Source organism: Macrobrachium rosenbergii, chromosome 50, assembly GCF_040412425.1.
Source record: "Macrobrachium rosenbergii isolate ZJJX-2024 chromosome 50, ASM4041242v1, whole genome shotgun sequence".
Taxonomy (NCBI): domain Eukaryota; kingdom Metazoa; phylum Arthropoda; class Malacostraca; order Decapoda; family Palaemonidae; genus Macrobrachium; species Macrobrachium rosenbergii.
Window position 1 is genome coordinate 11,745,001 of NC_089790.1, and position 22,500 is coordinate 11,767,500.

The window sequence follows — 22,500 nt, forward strand, 5'->3', positions numbered from 1 at the left end:
GATAAGTAGTTGCGAGTGATAAGAGACTTACACACGAGAAGGAGAGATGCTAATGAGTAGGAGAGAGAGAAGTGTAAAGAAGAAAACTGATTTAATGCACAGGTAAAACTGGAGAAGTATGAGAAGACAAGGGAATGACAGAAAAGGAGAGGAGGACAATCGCTTGAAAGACGATTGGGAATAGGAGGAGGAAAAAGTATGTCTATGAAAAAGAAAGGAAATGCCTATGGGAAAGATAAGTGACCAAGTATCAAGAGCAAAGGAGATGAGAATAATAATGAGGAATGAGTTTAAGGGGGAGAAACGTAAGGGTATGAGAGGGTGAAAAAATGGCAATAATGGTATAGGGATATAAGTAACAAGGGGGAAATAATTTATTATGAGGAGGAAAAAGAATTAATGTTGTGATTTGTGTGAAGGATAAACAGGTATAAAAATGAAGAAAGATGATTGAGAAGAAGGGGGAAAAGATGTGGAGTAAGAGGAAAACTTATGTTGTGATTAAGCGTGGGATTAGATGTAAGGAGAAGAAGGAATGAAGAGGACAACAAAAGAATCGAAACGTGACACGGCGCTAAAGGAGGTAGATGAAAGAAAGGCAATTATTGCTTTAAAGAAAGCAAGTATCGATAAATAAAAATAACCGTGGTAATCAAAAGGAAAAAGAATATGAGTATTAGAGGGAAGAAGGGAGATTATATGGAAGATTAATAGAGAAGTATAAAGAAATAGGGAAAGGATAAGGCAACAGGAAGGATGAGTAGGATTAGCAAGGTAATAATACTGAGAGGGAGATAGGAAGAGTGCTAATGAGGTAAGAGGGGTAACCAGTTTTATGAAAAGGGAAGATGTGAAAGATTTTGAGATGTTGATAATTATGCGGGGAAAAATATCGATTATTATGAGAAAACCGATACAGATTAGTGAGAGAATGATAATCACTGGGAAAGGGAGGGGTGGAGGAACATGAGTAGAAAAGGCTGACATAGATGAGAATGAAAACTGAGAAAACACGCGGGGAGGGGTGGGGGTGGGGTGTTAGGTCGCCGAGAAGAGAATATGACGGTAATCCTCCAATCATCTCCGGCTATTGCTATCGGATTAGATGCCTCGTTCGCCCAACACCTCAGGATTTTGGGAAGGATTTGAAATACCCTCACCTTACGATCACCTCTCTCTATCTTTCCCCCCCCTCTTTCCCTGTCCCCTCTCTCTCTCTCTCTCTCTCTCCCTCGTCCCTCCGTCTAGCAAAAGCCCTATCTTCGATGTGTCTACCTTATTTCCTACGGCTTTCCTCTTCTTTTTTCCTTTCTTTATTTATCGTATAACACTCGGAACGAAATGGAGAAAGAGGGTGTGTGTGTGTGTGTATGGCAGTGAGAGTCATAAAAATCATTGGTCTGAATTTGTATGTGTATGTGTGTGGGTGAGAGAGAGAAAGGGATTCTTATAACTTTTCGATGGAGGATATATATATATATATATATATATATATATATATATATATATATATATATAAATTATATATATATATATATATATATATATATATATATATATATATATATATATATATATATATATATATATATATATATATATATATATATATATATATATATATATAGAGAGAGAGAGAGAGAGAGAGAGAGAGAGAGAGAGAGAGAGAGAGACTCACAACTCTTCGATGTAAATGGGAGAGAGAGAGAGAGAGAGGAAGAGAGAGAGAGAGAGAGAGAGAGAGAGAGAGAGAGAGAGAGATTCTTATAATTTCGATATAAATGTAAGAGAGAGAGAGAGAGATTCTTATAATTCTTCGATATAAGTGGAAGATGGATAGATAGATAGATAGATGAATAGATAGACAGATAAAGGGAGAGAGAGAGAGAGAGAGAGAGGAGCGAGCGTTTCCGTTCGCGATAACCGTAATGAAATTTCAGACCGAGTCGGTGACTTGATATGAGATCAGTTAACCTTCAAAGCCTTTGATAATCGGACCGTGAAATTCGTTCATCGCCGACTTGTTCTCCAGAAAGCAAAATGTTAAGCATCCCGATCTAATGTGTTTGATCGTCCCTCTTTTAATGATCTCTCTCTCCCGTGATCTGGAAGATCTGATCTCGCAAATGATCTCCTTTATATCCGGCTCAAAACCAATCATGAAAAGACAAATTTCTGTTTTTAAATGGATTTCTTTTTAGAGGCTGTATACGAGATTCTGACATATTTTTTGGCGTGTGGTTTTGGCGAACATGATTTTCATAATTTGGTGCCCTGTGTTTAATGAGGTTCATATATAATTCATTCTTACTTAAAAGCGTATAAACATACGTACATACATACAAGGGTGTAAACGTACATACATGCATACATACATTCAGTATAAAACAGAAAGTCTTACTACAGTGTTTATAAAGAAAAATGTTCAGTATACATCTTATTTCATACATCTAAACTTGCACTTGTGTGTGCTGTTTGTATAATTCTTAAACATCTGGGATAGGCACAGTTTTGGTTAATTGCAAGCATGTTTTCACAGACTGTCAGAGAAATAGGCTCACTTTAGTTGCCATACCGAAGATTTTCATATCTGCGTGATTTACACAGTTGCAAACATGAATATAAGTCTGGATAGCGAGGATAAGGACCAGCTCGATATGACGCTAAATACCAGTTTACAAACCCGAATTCTTGTTTGGGTAAAACTGAAAACTACTACCGCGGCCTGGTTCCTGCCAGTCGCCCACCGGAATGTTTACCGCCTTTTGTTTATGTTTTATTTATATTTACATCTTTTGTTTATGATTATGATATTTACCGTCTTTTGTTTACGTTTTTACTTTCATCCCCAAAGGGTTGGTACTAAACACAACGCCTTTTGCACGTAAACTGGTAGATACCGGACTAGAGGGCCTCGGTAATAGTCTTCAGTTTCACCCTTGTTTCCCAAAAATTAAAATTGGTTTTTCTTCCCGGGCTGAACAAGGGAGTACTCAATGATTGCCATTTCATCGGCCTCTGCATGAGAAAGAAAGCCTTCTAGGATTTAAAAAAAAAAATGCTCAACACTTTCTTTCACTCCCAGAACCCCTGAGCCCCAGCCTTGGCGAAGGCCCACAAAATTGGGGAGGCGAGAAGGAAGGTTTCAGGCCAGATGTAGATTTTAAGGAGAGGAGGAGTGGTTCTGAATGGAACACGTTTGTAAATTCCATTATTTTTTTTACCCTTGATGATCAAAGTTTTGGGTGCAAAATTCCCGGTCCATTTTTCTTCTCCCCCCGATCTTTATGCAAAGGGAGTAGTAGAGAGGTGGCCTTTATTGCTGTGGGAAAAACTTTTAGCTGGCAGAGGGAAAAAAAAGAGGCAGTTACAGTGGCAAGCGAGGAACAAAATACTTTAATTATATTACGGTTTTTATTAGAAAGACGGGGAGAGAGAGAGAGAGGCAGAGGCAGAGAGAGAGAGAAAATAGGTAATGGAAAGTAAATGAAAGGTACAAATTAGGTCATTGCATTCATGATATTTAGATGATGCGTAATGTACTGTTTCATATTTATCAATCTCTAATTTCCATATTTAAGCACTGAATGTCAGAAGACATTTTATTCGTTATAGTTATCCTTCTTCACAATCATTACGTTGATAATAATTTAAACTCTGGTTCACAGTAACGTGGTCCAGGTTTTAGTAGTTTGTACAACGGTCTTTACAAGCGATGGTGACACAAAAAAAATTGTGATTTTTATTTACCCTAACCTTTATGATGAGTCTTATGTATCTGTAATGCACCTATTATTTTTCGTTCTGCGATAAAAATAATCGAAATTCGATGAAAATAGCGTTTTTGTGTCATGTTAAGTAACTATTCGGCCGAGGCACGGCATTGCCTCTTCTGTAGCTGAAACATCAAATTTGATAAAGTATGTTTTAAAAATGTTTCACAGGCTGAACATCAATAATGTTAGGGTGGTGGTTCTATTGCATTATATGATTATATTTACATTTTTGAAGGTTTACAAAATTTTATGAAGTCTCCTTCTGTGAGAAACAGCGCCATTTTATTTACAGCTCCAGAATTTCTTAAATCTTTTCTCGTGGATTTGCTTCAGCAAAATCCACTTCTCTTCAGCGGAAAATCAGAATTTAACCGAGCAGCATTTGCTCGCTCACTGGAATTCGAGGGACCAAGTTTGTTTTACCGTATGGAATTATCATTGTTAATCGAAGGAATTTTCGGTCCCTGTTTGAGAGAGAAAAAAAAAGATTAATGGTGGTTATTCACAAATACACACGTAATTGTGTGTTGACACCTATATATATATATGTGTGTGTGTTTGTTTGTATGTATGTATGTGCGTGTGTGAGTAATCACCATCAATCTTTATATGTATATAAAGGTTAATGATGATTATTCACTTGCGCACACACACACACACACACACACACATATATATATATATATATATATATATATATATATATATATATATATATATATATATATATATATATATATATATATATATATATATATATATGTATGTATATATATATACTGTATATAATTATATGTACAGTTAGTCCACTGGAGAGGACGCTTGCTCCACGAGCAAGATTTAGTTGTATCCCTTTGAAAACCACTATGCTTCTGTTCACCACAAACAGATATGATATCAAAAGACCCAGAATTAAAAAGGCAGGAATCAGCTAAAGAAAGATATTTGAAGGGTGTTACCTTTTCTTAAACAGAGCAAACTATAGAACCATCCGAATGGAAATAGGAAATATGTGAGGACTGCAGACATTGTTGATAATTTTATTGAGGAAAATGTGTAATTTAGGGACAGAATCAAGACGTCACATGACCGAAATGCAACGACATAAATGAAGCTTTGGTAAAAGCAACATGATTGGCAGCTAAAGACGGACATGCAGAGATGTAACAGTAGCAAAACTTAAATATCAGAAGTATAAAAAGATTTAGCTTAAGGTGAGACAAATGTATCTGGCTTTAATCAAGGTTTTGACATCCGTGACAAAAAAAATGTCATGAAGTCTTGGTGTTGGTTACGAAAGTAATACTCCACCGGGTAAAATCAAGGAGAAATGTTCATATGTCAGCTTGCTGGGAGGTCCCAAAGAATCTATGACTATGTGTGATAGGAATACAGTGAAGTGATGACAGATGTAGTATAAATGAAATTGGGACGAAGAGATGGCAAGCTAAAGAATTTGCAGGAATAAATAAAAAAAATGGTTAAGATGAAGGAAACCTAGGGATATTGAATACGTAATCATAAGGATCAGGAACAAGATTTGATCGTTCTGTGTAATCCAATTAGTAACAGACAAGTAGAGATCGAAAATATTTACCTGACATCATCATCATCATCATCATCATAACAGTATCATTTTTCATCAGACAGCTATTTTCCCTAATACCTGCCCTCTCCAGTTTAAAATTAGACCAGGCTCACTTCCAGTTATACTCATTAATTACTATGCGATCATCAGTTACCTCTGGAGAAACTTCCTTAGCACCATTTGCTTCATTTACTTGCAAAGAAAAGCTCATTGTTAGTGGTTCGACCCCGGTGGACGTTTATACCTTATTCTTGTTGCGTAGTTATTTCCATTTTTCTCATTGTGCAACATTCATAAACTTTTCCACCAGACACTGTAGCTTTTCTTGACTATGACCAACTAGCAGATCCCCCGGGGGGGGGCACCTGGGCACGTGCCCCCCTTCCATGGAAAATATTTACAAAATAATAATATAGAAGATTTAAATAATAATAGCATAAATGAGAAATATAAAAAAGGAAAAAATAAGAAATCTTATAGAGATATATATATATATATATATATATATATATATATATATATATATATATATATATATATATATATATATATATATATATATATATATATATATATATATATATATGGATTTAGGTATGTATAATCTGAAAATTGATGCCCCTCCCCATGAAATTTTTCTGGATCTGCCAGTGCCATGACCAACTACAGTTTATCCTTATCTGTATATATCATCCACTTCGCCCACCATTCTCGACCCCTTCTCACATCTTATAAACTTGTACCTAACCTTTTGTCATCCCATCTGTGCATTAAACGTCGTTATCACCATTTGAACCACCTGCCGACTACATTTTTTCTCCTCATATACCCTCAAAATACTCCACACTGCATCTGTTAGTGCTATCACGATGATACTGATCCCTATGGTGTTTGCAAAATGGCATGGTAACTGAGTCACTATTTAATTAATTAACAAATAGTACCCGTGAATATAAGCCTACAAAATCAGTGAACCAATTATGTTAAACTCTGACAGACTCGACCTAATTATAGAATCCATAGGATATTTGATTGATGTTTTTGCCTACTCGAAGCAGTGAGCAACTGGCAGCCGAGTGTGAAGGTCCCTAATCATCTTGGTATCATTAGACCAGCTTCCCTGATTAACGAATAACGTGCTCCCCATCCCCGCTAATTAGCCGGGCGTGAAAGGCAGCTTGCAAATCTCCCACCGATACTGAACGCTTCACGTATTTCTCTTTAACTCTGGACGTGATAAGTGGAAATGAAAATATAGTTGACTGTGCAGCACCGGGAAAGGGAGAGAGAGAGAGAGAGAGAGAGAGAGAGAGAGAGATTGGGGAAAATTTTCTGCATTTTTAATGTGCGCCAGGCCAGCGTTTAAGATAAAAACTTTAAATACCTTATGAATTTTTTTCTTGTAATTTAATAACTTTTTGCAGAACAGTTTTTGGTTATTTTTTTGTGGGGGGGGGAGGGGGGTGGTGGTGACGCTGCAGCCTCTGTGGTTAATGTTAAGGGAACGCCGCAGATTTTTTATATATATGCATATGAATGTATGCAGGCCCTTAGACGTACACTCGCTCATGCACACGCACGTACATACATACAGTACATACATACACACACACATATATATATATATATATATGTATGTATGTATGTATATATATATTCCTTATATACGCACAACCTCATTTTTATATATGCTACAAAATTGTTAGTTAAACTACCTGATAATATAATAATAATAATAATAATAATAATAATAATAATAATAATAATAATAATAATAATAATAATAATAATAACAACAAGGAAGGAAAGTTCAAGTCTCATGCTGTCCCATTTCTTGGAGTAAAAAAAAGTACTTATATTTTAGTGTAATTTTTCTCACATTTAGGTAATCCATGCAGACACTAATTTTTGTGTTTATTTTGTTGACTGCCATGTCAAAATAGCCACCACATTCCAAGTGTAATGCACTGCACCAAACACCTCATGGAAAGTTGCATGTGTGAACCAGTTTACAATATACAGAAACAGGTATAATGAGTTACCTTTAATATATGGGCCTCGAGGAATCATTATACACACAATAATTTTATATATAGAGAGATCCAAGTATTCATAAAGATGAAAGTGAAAACATTTGATTTAGATTAACAATAATTTCTGGACAAGTATTATAGCTACTTTGGCGTTATCTTTTGCATCTTCTAAGCTTATTCAGATATTCTCCTATATGACTGTATCATTCTGATTATATACTATTATCTCATCATTACAGTAAATGCACTCTGTTACAAAACAAGACCGAATATTTATAGTTTATTTGCCTATGCGTGTTTAAGATGTATTACAAAGTATATTTTTATTAGGAAGCATTTTCATATATATTAGCCCTGCATTTAAGTACTGGCGAAAATCAAAGTTATATCGACTCAAACCACAGATAATGCCCCTAATTCTGTAAACTTCACCATTTTTGCAAATTCTTTCATGATAAATTTTGGTACATATGATTGAAGTTCTTCCAAAGTGATAACGTTTGCATTCTTGTGTCACATTTTAATATTTTTATTAATTGTTATCTTATTGGCATGTTCTTCTATAACTGTAAAACGTAAGGGATTTATCAAACTATAAAGTGAAATGTGTACCTCAAAATCCGTATTTGCCTTGACTTTGAATGAGTAGAGCAAAAGGATTATTTCATGTAATATTTTAAGATTTTATTTATCAAACTATAGAGTGAAATGTGTATCTCAAAATCCGTATTTGCCTGTGAGTTTGAATGAGTAGAGCAAAAGGATTATTTCCTGTAATATTTTAAGAATTTTTTTTTTTACCCGGGGCTTGCTCGCTTCATTCCAGTATAACCATGCCCCATATTTGATAAAATGTATATTACATATCTATCTGTAGCAGCCCCCTGTCGTGTTGGACAGAAGACAAGAAGTTAAAATCATACAGCCCAGTCTAGTGTATCTTTTACCGTGGACTTAATTTCATCAGGATAAATAAAAGAGGAAGAAGTGCACCAATGTAAACAACCCTGGAGGCCGTCCCTCCTGTTTTTCTGTTTTGTGCAGACGTTATTGTGTTATCTCAGTGATAATTGAATGCCGTAAAAATCTTAAAGCTTCAAGAAACAATTAAGGTACCTTTATCTCATTAGTAGCTTAACACAGTATCATTCGTAAAGTATAAATTGGGTTATTGAGTCCTCGTCACTCATCGCCGGAAATACATTACTACCAAGGGCTGGGTGATATATTGAAACGAATATACAGGAGTGATTTTTTGTGTCAGTTATATTCACATCATTTTATGTAAACCACAATATGGTTAAGGACAATGTAGGCGTAATATCTCAAGGAAACCTACAGTAGAATTCGAAGGACTCTACAGTTAAAATTTGTGGTTTGATCAGACTTACGTCGATGCCAAGGAACGGGCTTCAATCGTTTCACTCGCTCTTGTGACATGTAAGAAGTTTCTGAGCGAAATTGGTGAAAAAGAATGATAGTGATCATAGCGCCACTTGGGAAATCTAGTTACGTGAGCTACGCCAGTCGCTCATGCACAAGCAAAATATGAACAACTCTAGTGCATTGTACAGAGTGCACGTACTGGACACTAGCGGGCCTCTGTACAATAAGAAACCGAAATCAGCATATAGGTCATTGCTGATGCAGATAATTGGGTATACGATATAGATGGCGCTGCTTCGTATGAATCAATTTCTGTCAACTGTATGCATGCGTATGAATATGCATAATTATGTTGAAGGTTGAAGAACATGTTCATTACAATTGTCATCTCATTCATTAAATTCCGTTTGTGTTTTAAAAGAGGGAGTCATCTACCGTGCTTTCCATTTATTGAAGATGTCAATTAGTGCTAATTTCAGAAGCCACAGTTATTGTCTGGTAAACATCTTGCTGTCGCGACAGGAGTTCGTAACATTTGCCGTCATCAGAGTTGCCAGATAAATAGAACTTATAGGAATTTTTTTGGCAAATAATCTATATTGTGGACAGTATGTTAGACTATGATTGATATTAGCGTAATGAAAACGTTAAATGAATGTATACCTATTTAGAGCCTGTTAGGTCCTGTATTAAAAAATGCATGCGTAATACTATCTTGAACGGTTTTACGAAGCATACAATGCTCTAGTTAATATACATTTTTTCACATGAAAATCAGACAGAACTCTTTTAAACCATTATTTAAGACTATGTACTTGACATACATCAGTTAAATTAGACACAACAATTACACCAATGATAGCAATTGCTGATTGAATTAAAATGACCCATCATAAAAACTGAGTTTTTAAAAAAAATAATATAGCATTGTATAAAACACTATATGCATCATAGGCGCGTCAGCGATTACATAATGCCTCAGAACAATCATATAATTCTTTAACGACGGCATTTACAGGTCTGGTTAAAATTACGTAACAGTAGTTGCTGTGAAAAGAAATTGAAAACCTGTAATGCTTTTGTAAAAATCGTGAGTATGCCTTCACATTTTTTCATGCCCGTCGATCGGATTACACCACCTTTGACTTAGCAAATCCAGGGATATAACTGCCAGTTGCAAGACATGGAAAAGTGAAATAGATGCCAAAAATCAGCTCACCTTTTGGAAAGTCAATGCCTCGTTGAAAGGCATGTAGTCAGGAAAAATACAAATACAGTATGACTAAATATATCACTTGACTGTAAGGAATAACTGCTTATCAAAGTTAATTTACTGGAGCTTGATATAAAAACCATGTAAAGCTTTTGGAGAGATTGTAGAACAGGGAAAATTTTAAAGTAAAGTGGTGTCACATTGCTGGCGTGAAAAACAAATTTTGAAATATAAAACCATATAAAAATCGACCATATGAATGCTAGAAGTCAAATAGAGGAGAATTACTGACCAATGAATAGGTTATGGAATAGACTGAAACAAAGATATTCGGAAGCTTATAACGGAAAAATTGATTGCAAAGTATTTAACAATGATAAATGAAAAATAAAATGAACTTTGTGGAAGTGTTAAACTTTAAGCAAAATTGATAGATAAGAAGCTGATAGGTATCACGATTATTATTATTAGTCAGTAAGAGAGGTTTTGGAATAAAAATAAAAATATAGTTAGTGTAGAGGGGATAAAAGAAAATTTGCAAACACACAATGTTTATTGAAGAATTAATATTGGTTTCTGACGCAACCAACATTTCCAGTCCCTTCATTAGAATGGAGGTTCTTTGCTAAGTTACCCTACTCTTTATGTTTTAGTTTTCTGTAAAAGAAAACTATTGTGACCGCTCTGTCCGTCCGTCCGCACTTTTTCTGTCCGCCCTCAGATCTTGAAAACTACTGAGGTTAGAGGGCTTGAAATTGGTATGTTGATCATCCACCCTCCAATCATCAAACATACCAAATTGCAACCCTTTAACCTTAGTACTTTTTATTTTATTTAAGGTTAAAGGTAGCCATAGTCGTACGTCTGGCAACCGCTATAGGTACCAACAACACAGGCCACCAGAGGACATAGGCTGAGTTTCATATAGCATTATACGTTGAACAGAAAACTCGATTGCGCCTAAGAAATTTCGGCGCATTATTTACTCGTTTTTCAATTTTAAATGCCATCATGTTTGTTGTGATCTTCATCGAAAATATCATGTCGTTAACTACCTAAGGGCAGTTTCTGACGGTGAAAGCAAATGCATAATAACTGCATATACCCAGAAGTAGAGGGAGCTTCCAGTTCACATTATAATCACGCTCAAACAGTACGTAGCAAAAGCCAGTGAATACTGTCTGTGTGCCAGCAGCGTGACCATTACAAAAATGAGAAAGGAATAGGCGACAGGCAGCAGCGTAAAGGAGATTGAGAGCAGGGGAAACTCTCCAGAAGCCTCATTAACTCGGTAAATAGCCCCATCATTGTAATTAAGAGGTGACCGGTAATGGTCAGTGAAAATGGCGTTTGAGATAATCTAGAGAATTAGTTTTAGTAATAAGAAAGTAAATGAACTTTAGGGACGACTGTTTGGTAGAAGTTCCTACTATCCGTGGCTGTAGCATAATTTGATTTCTTAATTTGTTTAATTATTTTGTATTTAGTTTCTTCGGGCCATTGTGACACAAAAGAAGGTGGAAAAGAAATGTGTTAGTGAATTTATCTATATATTGATAAAGGCAAAGCGACATCTTAGATTTAGGCAAGTTAACTGATTCAGAAATGTCCACATATTTTCAGTGGCCTCTTCTCAGTGGTATATTCCTTGTGATAATCTCATTTCATCAGACTTGTAGTCAGGCTCCCATTCATCGCTCAGTTATTATTTAGCATTGTAGTAAAATCAGCATGGTGAAGTATTAGGGTTACATATAATCACAACGTGTATGTTTTAAATAGCTTATTTCCATGTAACACATTTTCATTGTACAAATACTTCTTAACATATGGCATTTAATAGGTTTAGAGTGTCGGTGAGTTATCGGGTTTTTATCCTGAATATTATGTGAGTAATTTTTATTTAAATTTGAAATTTACTATTATATTTCTTGGAAGCTATAATTATTACATTTGTTTTGTCATCTTCGCAGATCTAAACGATGGAAGCACCTTGTGTTCGTTCCTTCGTCGAAGAACTTTATCCACGATACATCAAGCGTGAGTTCTACGACCTGGATATTATTGGTAAGTACATGCTATACCTTGTCATATATATATATATATATATATATATATATATATATATATATATATATATATATATTTATATATTATATATATATATATATATATGATGTATATATATGATGTATATTTGTATGTATTGCATCTAAGTAAATATCAGTGTATATTTACACAGTTTCCTATATATTCATGCAAAACACATCTGTTGTTAGCTGGGAAACATACATGTTAGAACTAACATAAGTTAGTTTGTGGGATATTTTCTATGCATGCTTATATTATAATTATGTAGATATACAGTATATCACAGTCTGATGATTAAGGAATCTCTTTGCTGTAATCTGTTTATTTTTGGTATATATCGGATCCCTGAGCGTGAGGGGATGTCGTCCCCGAAAATAGAGTTTATGTACAATTTAAACCGTATGTGAAGGTTCCACACAAAATGAAGATGGTATTTTTGCGTTCACCAAAATTTATGTTGAAATTTATATATATATATATATATATATATATATATATATATATATATATATATATATATATATATATATATATATATATATATATATATATATATATGTGTGTGTATGTATATATTTATGTATTATATATATGTATGTATGTATGTATATATGTATATATATATATATATATATATATATATGTATATATATTAATATATCTTATATTTGTTTTATATATATATATATATATATATATATATATATATATATATATATTGTTATATATATATATATATATATATATATATATATATATATATATACACATATACACACACAGTATATGTGTGTGTGTGTGTGATGTTTAAACCCCCGTGAAAACTATTGATACGACGAACCATATATGTCATTATGGCAATACTACGGTCCTGATCACTAGTGAATTAGGACAGTAGGCAAGTAACAAAGTACATACATGGAGTATTCAGGTGGGGGAATAACAACGGCGAAAGGATTATCCGAGGCGGTTGTTCAGTGATGAAAGCAATCAATCCGTTGTTTGTTTTGGTTCTCGTTAGCTCCCACCCGTGTCGAGTCTGGTGGGCGCGTCCGCTGGAACACTTGCTTAAGAATGGCTCTGGAGACTAAGTCAACCGAGAAATCCAATTTCCAGTTTCCTGCTGACAGATTCATACTCTCGCAAGTCTCTCAGATTGACTAATAATGGCAGATTCCAAAGTCTTTACAGGAAGTTACTTTTGAAAAAGAACTCAGCCTAAGTGTGCCTCGCATGTACAGAATTCCTGAACCATATCCTGGTGATCAATCATACTCAGTTAATCTTTGTGAGATGGATCTACCGGTCTCCTCGATGTAAATTTTATTACGGTTTTTTGTATGGGATTTTATAAACACTGGTAACTTTCTGCTATTTATTTTAATGCACGTTTATGAGCAAACTATCGATGGATTTAGGATGGTGAGAAATAAACGGATCATCAGATTGAAGGTGTTATGTGTCACTGGCTTTTTTTGATGTTTTCAGTGTAGAGGAGCTTTATTTTATCGTTGAAGTCTGTTATTAGTGCAGTGTATTTATTGATAGCTTTCTCGATACTATATTCTGAGCAGAGTAATATGGTCAGATGATGAAGAACTAAATCAAGTTGTTTTTCGATGTATACCCATGCGAACCTATCCTGCGCCCTCTAAGAAATATAAGATTGCAACCGATCATTACCCTTACTGAAACACCAAGTTAGCCTAAGAAGGGGTTCTAGGAAACAACGAAAGTAGGCTTTCCATCTGCAAGGAAGGTATATTTTGTTTGCTGGCGTTGAGGTTGCTTTTTACGGAAGAAAATTGTTTGAGGAAAATAAATTTTTGGGTTGGTGTAAAAAGTGGTTCTGAGACAAGGGTGTGTTAGGTCTCCATAGCTGTCTAATATCTTCATGGATAGCGTGATGGGATAAGTCGGAGAAAAAACGCTTAGACGATAAGAATGACAAAATGATGAAAATAGAAAGTGGGGACCTTCATTGATCGCAAGGAATAGCAGATAGGTCTGTTTCAGTATTTTCGCTTGCACTTATCTTCGCTTCTTCCCTCCCATTATAATTGTAATCCCCTGTCATTCAGCGCTCAGTCGGTCTGTCATCTATCTGGAGCTAACCATAAGAGAAAAAGAACGAGTAAAAAATGCGCCGAGGTTTCTTCAGCGCAGTCGAGTTTTCTATACTGTCGCTAGAGACCGTACAATCAAAGCACCGAAAATAGACCTATATTTCAGTGGTCTCGGTATAATGCTGTATGAATCGTGGCCCATGCATCTTTAACCACGGCCTGGTGGCGGCCTGTCCTATATCGTTGCTAGATCCACGATTATGGCTAATTTTAACCTTGAATAAAATCAAAACTAATGAGGCTAGAGGGCTGTAATTTGGTATGTTTGATGATTGAAGGGTGGATGATCAACATACCAATTTGCAGCCCTCTTGCCTCAGTAGTTTTTAAGATCTGAGGGCGGACGGACAGACAAAGCCGTCAGAATAGTTTTCTTTTACAGAAAACTAAAAACGATTGGTTCACTAAGGTGATAAAGAACTATTTCCCACCTTTTAAATTGCTTATAATAAACGGTTTCGGAAACACGGTAGAAAGAATGGATTTCAGAATTCTGAACTTAATTTCTGTCTTTGAGAGAGAAACACAGGGTATTGGCATTCACTAGAATCAGTTCACTGAAGTATTCATAGAGGAAAAGCCGCCGATGAGTCTCTGATCTCTCAGACAGTGATGGTTAAAACTACCAGACGCACACATACACACACACACACATATATATATATATATATATATATATATATATATATATATATATATATATATATATATATATATATATATATGTATGTATATATATACATATGTATACGTATATATATTGTCGCGCTTTAAATCTATCCAACTTACTAGTAGAAGATCACATTGAAATAGAATATATTTTAGTCAGAAATGATCGTATTACAAAAAAAAAAAAATGAAACTCGTCGGATTTATTACTTGCTGTGTAGTGGTCTTTGTGGATTATTCTGAGAATCTCTTCTGCATCGGCATATGTGTACTAAGAATTGAGATTACATGAGGGTTTGTAGAGAAATACCTTACGGGAAATCTGAGAACTCGCTGTCAATCGTATCTCATGGATTATATATTTTTCTAGTAATTTTGTCAGTTGTTATTGTAGCAGCCAGTCTCATATATAACTTTCGGCTTATGCGATGCGATTTCCACTTTCACTAGGATTTGTTAGTGAGGTTTCCATGAATAACAGCAATTGGTTTGTAAACACCTTCACGGTCATTTTTGTTATATAAAAGTGCTCCTATTTCTACCTCACAACTATATATCCCTGCTCAGGTAATGCCAAATTCAAGTTTCCTCGTTTAGAAGAAACACTGCCTTCAAACGTTAACTTAGCTCATTTTTATACATAAAAGCTGACCACATTTTTATACATATTAACTTTCAACATTACCACGGTTTTATACGTAACTTGTCACATTTTTAAACGTATTAACTTTCCGCATTTTTATACATATTACCTTCTCATTTTTATACGCGGCAACGGACCAATTTTTATACATAACTTGCCACGTTTTAATAGATATTTCACAGGAAGAAAGATATTTTAAGATAACGTATGCATTGGTCATGTCAAACATAGCCAAGTTCTAAAAGTAAAGATACATAGATAATCAACACCAGCAACTAGCAGAGCTAAACAGCACAATATCCAATCTTATCTTAGACAAATAGCATCACGCAACTAGTAATTAATAATATGTATTGCCTCTTATCACGGGAGTGAAAGTGTATATCCTGGGTTAGATGAAACGTTTCCTACGTCGTCTCGCTTAGCAAAACATTTGCCCACTTTCCCATCCCACATGAACCTGAATAGCAGGTTCATATTCGTTTATTGTTGTTAAATAATTAATTTTTACATTCACGAAATAAAACATTTTCACTTGAATACTTTATGAGTCTTGAAAAAGATGCCATTAGAATGGGCTTGTTGCTTGTACAGGTATTTATAAGGGTTGCTCTCTAAACAAGAGCCCGTACTGTCACAAGGTCTGATTAACCTAGCGTGCAAGTTGTGAAGGTTTATGGTACAGTTGCTCCCAAAACTAGATATTCAAGTAAACAGGTAAATCCTTATCATTCAGAAGACAGTCGATAACAGCTGGGTACACTGTAATATATAAGAGGTTGAGGCGATTAATTTGAAGGCATGGTTCAGTTAAAAAATAATATTCAGCCATATGACAAATAATGTCAAAGGAGTTAAGTAGATACCTTATCACAGTACAAGGTGGTTCACAGTAACCATTTAGTGCACATTAATCAGTAGCCAATTTCTTATTAACAAAGAACTTTGGACTAAGAAGTTTAAGGATCTTATTCCAAGTAATTAGATGTTAGGTTTTGGCCTTGAAAGTCATCCAGTCTCCATTCTTTTTGTTAAAATGACTCTTTTTGGTCCATTTGACGAATTGCGTAGCATTCTCATCCTTTAGGTGTAGGTTTATGCTTGTGTAGATGATGCATAACTAAACGCTCTTCAATTAGATGCATGTAAACGTGTTTAGGTATGTCATATTTGTTTGGGTTCAAAAGATAAATATCAAGAAAATCCTGAAATCCAGTGCTCTCTCTCTCTCTCTCTCTCTCTCTCTCTCTCTCTCTCTCTCTCTCTCCTGGTCTCGTCTCGTCTCGGTCCGCATCCGCTCACCCTTTAAATGCAAATGTTTATCTCTTAAGCTCTCACGCTTCATTCTCTTAAAAGTATATGAGCCTGTTAAGTGTTTATCCTTTATTCCCTTAAGTGCCGCGGCCTTTTATTCTCATTTTCGTGGTGCACGTCATTTGTACCGCGTCCCTGTTTCGAATGAATGTCTTAATTTCGAGTCGTTTTTCACGCCAAATGATCTCGATGGAAACTTTTCTACTTCATTGCGCCATTTTACGTTACAGCTGGAATTGCTTGTATGTTATAATCAGGCTGTCTTCCTTGTGTTACGCTTTGCGTGCGCGAAAGCGCGCCCCGTTGCTTGCGGTGTTTGTTTAGAGGGTACTTTCGGCGATGAAACAGTGAGTGATTGAATCAATAACTTTGTGAATGAGAAAATGCTATTTCTTCATTTATTCAAAGCATCATTCACCTTTGAATACATTCGCAACCGCAGACCGGTAATAGGCTGCGTATTAATTATGTACGACTAAATTAGATATCCGTAAGCTAATTAAGACCTTCATATTTTATTATTATCATCTGCATGAATAATTCAGTAGAAGCTTCGCGTTGTTTTTCCTTTGTCTGAAGTTATTGCGTTTATGTTGCAAGCTTCTGTATGTATTCGCCTAGGCTTTGATCTCTGTCTTTTTATGTCTCTGCAGATGTTAATTAGTTTAACTGAGAAGAACAAGATTAAAGTAAACAAAGGTATATTAAAAAATACTTACGCAAATGTGATAAAAAAAGACAGCATTATGTGCATCAGGCTGTTTACATTTAGAAAAACGCACGCTATTTTATTTGTATGTGTATACGTTTTCTTATATCTGCTGTATGTGTATATATATATATATATATATATATATATATATATATATATATATATATATATATATATATATATATATATATATATATATATATGAATTTTTGCAATTAGAACATGCGTGACCTATTTATACCCACACATATTAAGCCTCAAATATCATTCAGAATTGAATTCACATTATATATATATATATATATATATATATATATATATATATATATATATATATATATATATATATATATATATATATATAGAAAACAGAAAGTCGCATATTGTAGAGGAAATGGCCTGGCGCCCCAAAGTCTAGAGTAAAGGAATGAAAGAGGATGTCTGGCCCATAGAAATTTGATGTCATACATTTCACAAAACATCGGGCGATTTAAAAATGAAGGACCGTTATTATACTGGTTTCTAGGAACAAGATAAAAATAAGGAAAGGGGAAAAAAAAAGGAGCAATAATACACGGAGCGAAAAATAATCAAGAGGAGAAAGTTGGGGAAAAACAACAAATGAAGACCAGCGTGAGAGAAAATGTTTGAGGTGGAACTAACATGGAGAAAAAATAAGGTTGAAAGAAATGGCATGAAAATAATTGCCTGATATACTAAAAGAAAAAAAGAGAGAGAGAGAGAGATGGAAAGTAAAAACAAGAAACATGTAGGGAAACTAACAGAAATGTTCAACGAAAATTTCCATTTCAAATAAGTCTCACAAGACATGCATCTTTATTTTTGAGTAAATTCCTCCATAAGTTATTCGCTTGAATCGGACTGGCAGAAGATGGACAGACCGAAGGCTATCTGAAGCCTATGCATGCGTTAGGCTTCAAAGACTTCGTAGCCTACTTCTTGGCCATTTGCCATGTCATTGTTGGGTGCGGAACACAAACTCCAACACTTCGTGATAAAAAAAGAAATTCAGACCTTTTCGTCTTCCTTCTCTTGAAACAAATATCAATAAAGTTCATCCTTGCAAAATCTATGCCAGTGATTTTGATGTATTGATTTCTCGTTTAGAATTATGGATGAAGTTTAGATACGTCTCTCAGGTTCTTCTAAAAGGAAGTCAGGGTGCAAAGCGACCTTTTCAGATCGTCGTTTCACGGATGTATTGTGTAAATGGTTACAATAAATACTTATTGTAGAGGCATGTGGGTCTGACCAGCGCCTTCATTCTCCTGATTTTTTCCACATTTCTTCTCCCATCACTCCAGAATCTTTCCTTTATGTGAGCCTTGTCTTTAAATGGAATACAATCTTCATTTTATTCTCTTTTTTTTTATTTTATTTTATCCTATTTATTTATGTTTGATAATACCACGGTCAAAACTTCCTATAAGATATAACCGGACAACTGCCCATGTTTTTCAGTTTTATATGCCAATTTTAACCATAAAAGAAACCTTTTATTTTGTTGGTATTCATTTTCTGAGCCGTAAGCGTGTTCGTTTCCGATACCAGCCCGAGATTTTACTTGTAAGCTTGTTTTTATGATGCCTTGTCACAAGTGATTAAATATGAAGAAAAATATTTCATAATAGAATTTCATTCCTAGAACTGAGGAAGCTTCATGAATTTGTTGCCACCGAGGACGGTGCCTGCAGTAAGGTGCTCAATCGGGTAGTGTTACTTGTACAGTGGAAAAATGAAGGCAGGGTCAAGTAGGCAAAGTTCTGTTGGTACAGAAGATTATAGAGGCAATAAACGATTTTACGAAAGAGCTTCTCGTAGGAGGAGGAGCTGCCTATGAAACAATTGAAAGTATATACAGCTGACTCAATTTCTCATGAGAGAGAGAGAGAGAGAGAGAGAGAGAGAGAGAGAGAGAGAGAGAGGTGCTCAGCAAACTTATTGTTAACTTTTCAGTCTTTCTTAAGGTCACACACACACTACAAATGACATCAGCACGCTGACATGCATTCACGCATACCAACACTGACAGACAGGCGTGCAAAAGGAGGTGGATGAAGGAGACTGGGTGTTAAGGAGAAATGCTTGAAAACTGCAAGAACTATTTTATTTTATCATCATTGAGATATATATATATATATATATATATATATATATATATATATATATATATATTATTTTTTCTTGATAGCATGTAATTTCTTTCATTTCTACACACCTGTTACCAGACCGTGCGATAAAAGGATCGCCATGTTTTAGTTGCGAACTGGCCTCAGGATTCTATAAAAGCTTTTCGGTTTAAGCTGTTAGGTAGAAGTAAACACGTAAGAAACGGGAAATGGACAGAAGAACGTATGGTTTATTTCGCGTACCCAAATGCAGCTTGAGGTTGGTTCAGTCATCACTGATGATCCCTGGATTAGCCTCGATTAGCCAAGACAGTTATCTCGTCTGAAGAATGAACAACCTTCTAGTCTCTTGTAACACGAAGGCCTTGTCTCCTATTTATTAGTAATAAATATTGCTTATTCGTTTTTGGATATCGTTCTCTCATACGTACGTGAAATTTCTTGATGAATTGAGAATAATTCAGTGGTTGATGAATTATCTAAATTCAGAGAATAGAAATAGTGCATATCTTTTAATAGTTTCCTTTAGATGTCATCCTGTTTAAAAAGTTCATTGTTGTACTTTTCACATATAACTAGCCTAAACCTGCATAGAAGTATAGCAGAGATGTTGACGTATATATAAACAGACGGGTGTGCATACAAGGCATTTTTTATATATATATATATATATATATATATATATATATATATATATATATATATATATATATATATATATATATGTGTGTGTGTGTGTGTGTGTGTGTGTGTAATATATAAATAATATATATATATATATATATATATATATATATATATATATATATATATGAAATGTGTGTTTGGATGCTTATAGATGTTAGTGACCTTGGACGTTACGGCGACAGAGAACATTATATCAGTTAATCGGTGTCAGGAGTACAAGGGTCCACTATGTATTTTCGCCACGAAGGTCTGCCCCTGTGTCAGTTCCCTCTTGTTATCAAAATTCTTTTTGTGCTTCGCTCTTCATAGCTGATTTGTCATTTCTTCCATCACTGTACACCTCCCACCCCTTTCCCATTTAGCTGTCCACCTTGACACTTGTAAACCAGTTTTCCTTTTCTCCTGGAATACGGTCCAGTCTTTAAGTTGTTTGCATCACCAGAGAAAAATACTGGGGTCAATCCAGGAGCGGGCATGGAACACTTTAGATGGCTCTTATGAAATTCCACTGTGCCTTCGTAATTATAAGCAGTGCAATAGGTACCTGGTATATAATCGACGTTACTTGAGATGTGGGGGAGTGTGGGCAGCCAGGTTAAGAAATGGCGTGGAGTTTGCAATCTCATTTTAATAGAATTACTGGAAACTGGAATGACCATCCCTATAGTAGCAACCACTGGTGGTAAAAATGCAGGGAAAGGCGTAAGAAAAGTGTATAAATGTTATTATAAATTTCTCTCTCTCTCTCTCTCTCTCTCTCTCTCTCTCTCTCTCTCTCTCTCTCTCTCTCTCTCTCTCCAAGTCATTTGGCGACCAAAGTTGACATGTCACTTCAGCACCATTTTTGCTTACGTTCAGGAAGACGGTGTGCGAAAGTTCATTCTTTCCTAATTTCAAAACATCCCATTACTGCTTGACGTCCGATCGCCTGATACTGTTGTTAAGAAACACTGTTATTTTTACTCTGGAAGTACGGACGACGGGCTAGCGAAGAGCTGTCCACTCTCATAATGATTGGTTAGATTTTTTAATGACATTTTTAATTGAACCAGTCTCCAGGAGCTTTTATTTCGGTTTGTATGCTGAGTCCTGGATATTTGCTTCTCAAGTTTTGCTTCAGGTGTCAATATCTGTCTCTTGAGTAATGATGCCTTTGTGTGGATCTTTCAGTTACTGGGTATTTCTGTCTCTGTCTTTTTGTCTCTCTCTTTCTCTTTATGGATATATATCTATATGTGTGTGTATGCATGTGTATATATATCTGTATGCATGTATGTATGTATGGATGTATGTATGTATGTATGTGTAAATATTTGTATGTATATATAATATATATATAGTTTGATAGTTCCCTGGACATCATATTGTAATCTGGATTCCTAATAGCCTTGATTCCTTCTATAATAGTTCTCTGAAGAAGCAAGATCTCAGGAACTTAATTTACAAAATTTCTAATCCTAATAGAATAGATGAATTTAAGCTGGAAAAATTGCTAATGTATTTTTGATGTGGATAAACATGACATATTCATCAGGGAAAAGGTAGGAAATCTGAAGTTACAAAGGTTCGAAAGCAGTGATTGGTAAAGGACCAGAGGGTGTTTTCAGTACATGATAACTCAGGTTATAAGATTTAGTAGAAAGATTTCGTATTTCCTCTGAGGAGAGATGCTTAGCAATTTTTGCTAAATAAGCCACAAGTAGAGTAAAGAGGAGTTGATTAGAAAGACTTCTGCAATGCTTCCTTGTCCGAGTGGCGTAGGAGTGTCAGTCAGAGCCGGGTTTAGTTGGAGAGACAATTGCAACAGAAGAGCATACGTGAGTATCAAGTCGCTTCGGCCGTGCTACAGTCGATATTCCAGGAACGAAAACGAGAAGAATTTTTTCATATTGGTCGCCTGTATGGTTAAGAAATGCTCACTAGTGAAATGATAGGCTCTAGTTTTATCTGTTTATGTATGTGCGTGTATTTGTGTGTTTTGCGTGAATATTTATTTTACTTTTGCTATAGTTATTCGCCCTTTTTTTTTTTTTTACAAAATTTGGCACCCCCATAATGGTTAATTGTAAATGAAAGGATGATTAACTCTCTCTCTCTCTCTCTCTCTCTTAT

General features: G+C 35.1%; 1 protein-coding gene across 1 annotated transcript in view; it reads left to right on the plus strand.

Moving 5' to 3' along the window:
• LOC136832599 (serine/threonine-protein phosphatase 6 regulatory ankyrin repeat subunit B-like) overlaps positions 1–22,500 on the plus strand; it is a 713,268-nt gene that overhangs the window by 608,589 nt on the left and 82,179 nt on the right. Inside the window, exon 8 of the mRNA XM_067093780.1 lies at positions 11,970–12,063. The gene's annotated coding sequence lies outside the window, so the exon portion shown is untranslated. The remainder of the gene's footprint in view (positions 1–11,969; positions 12,064–22,500) is intronic.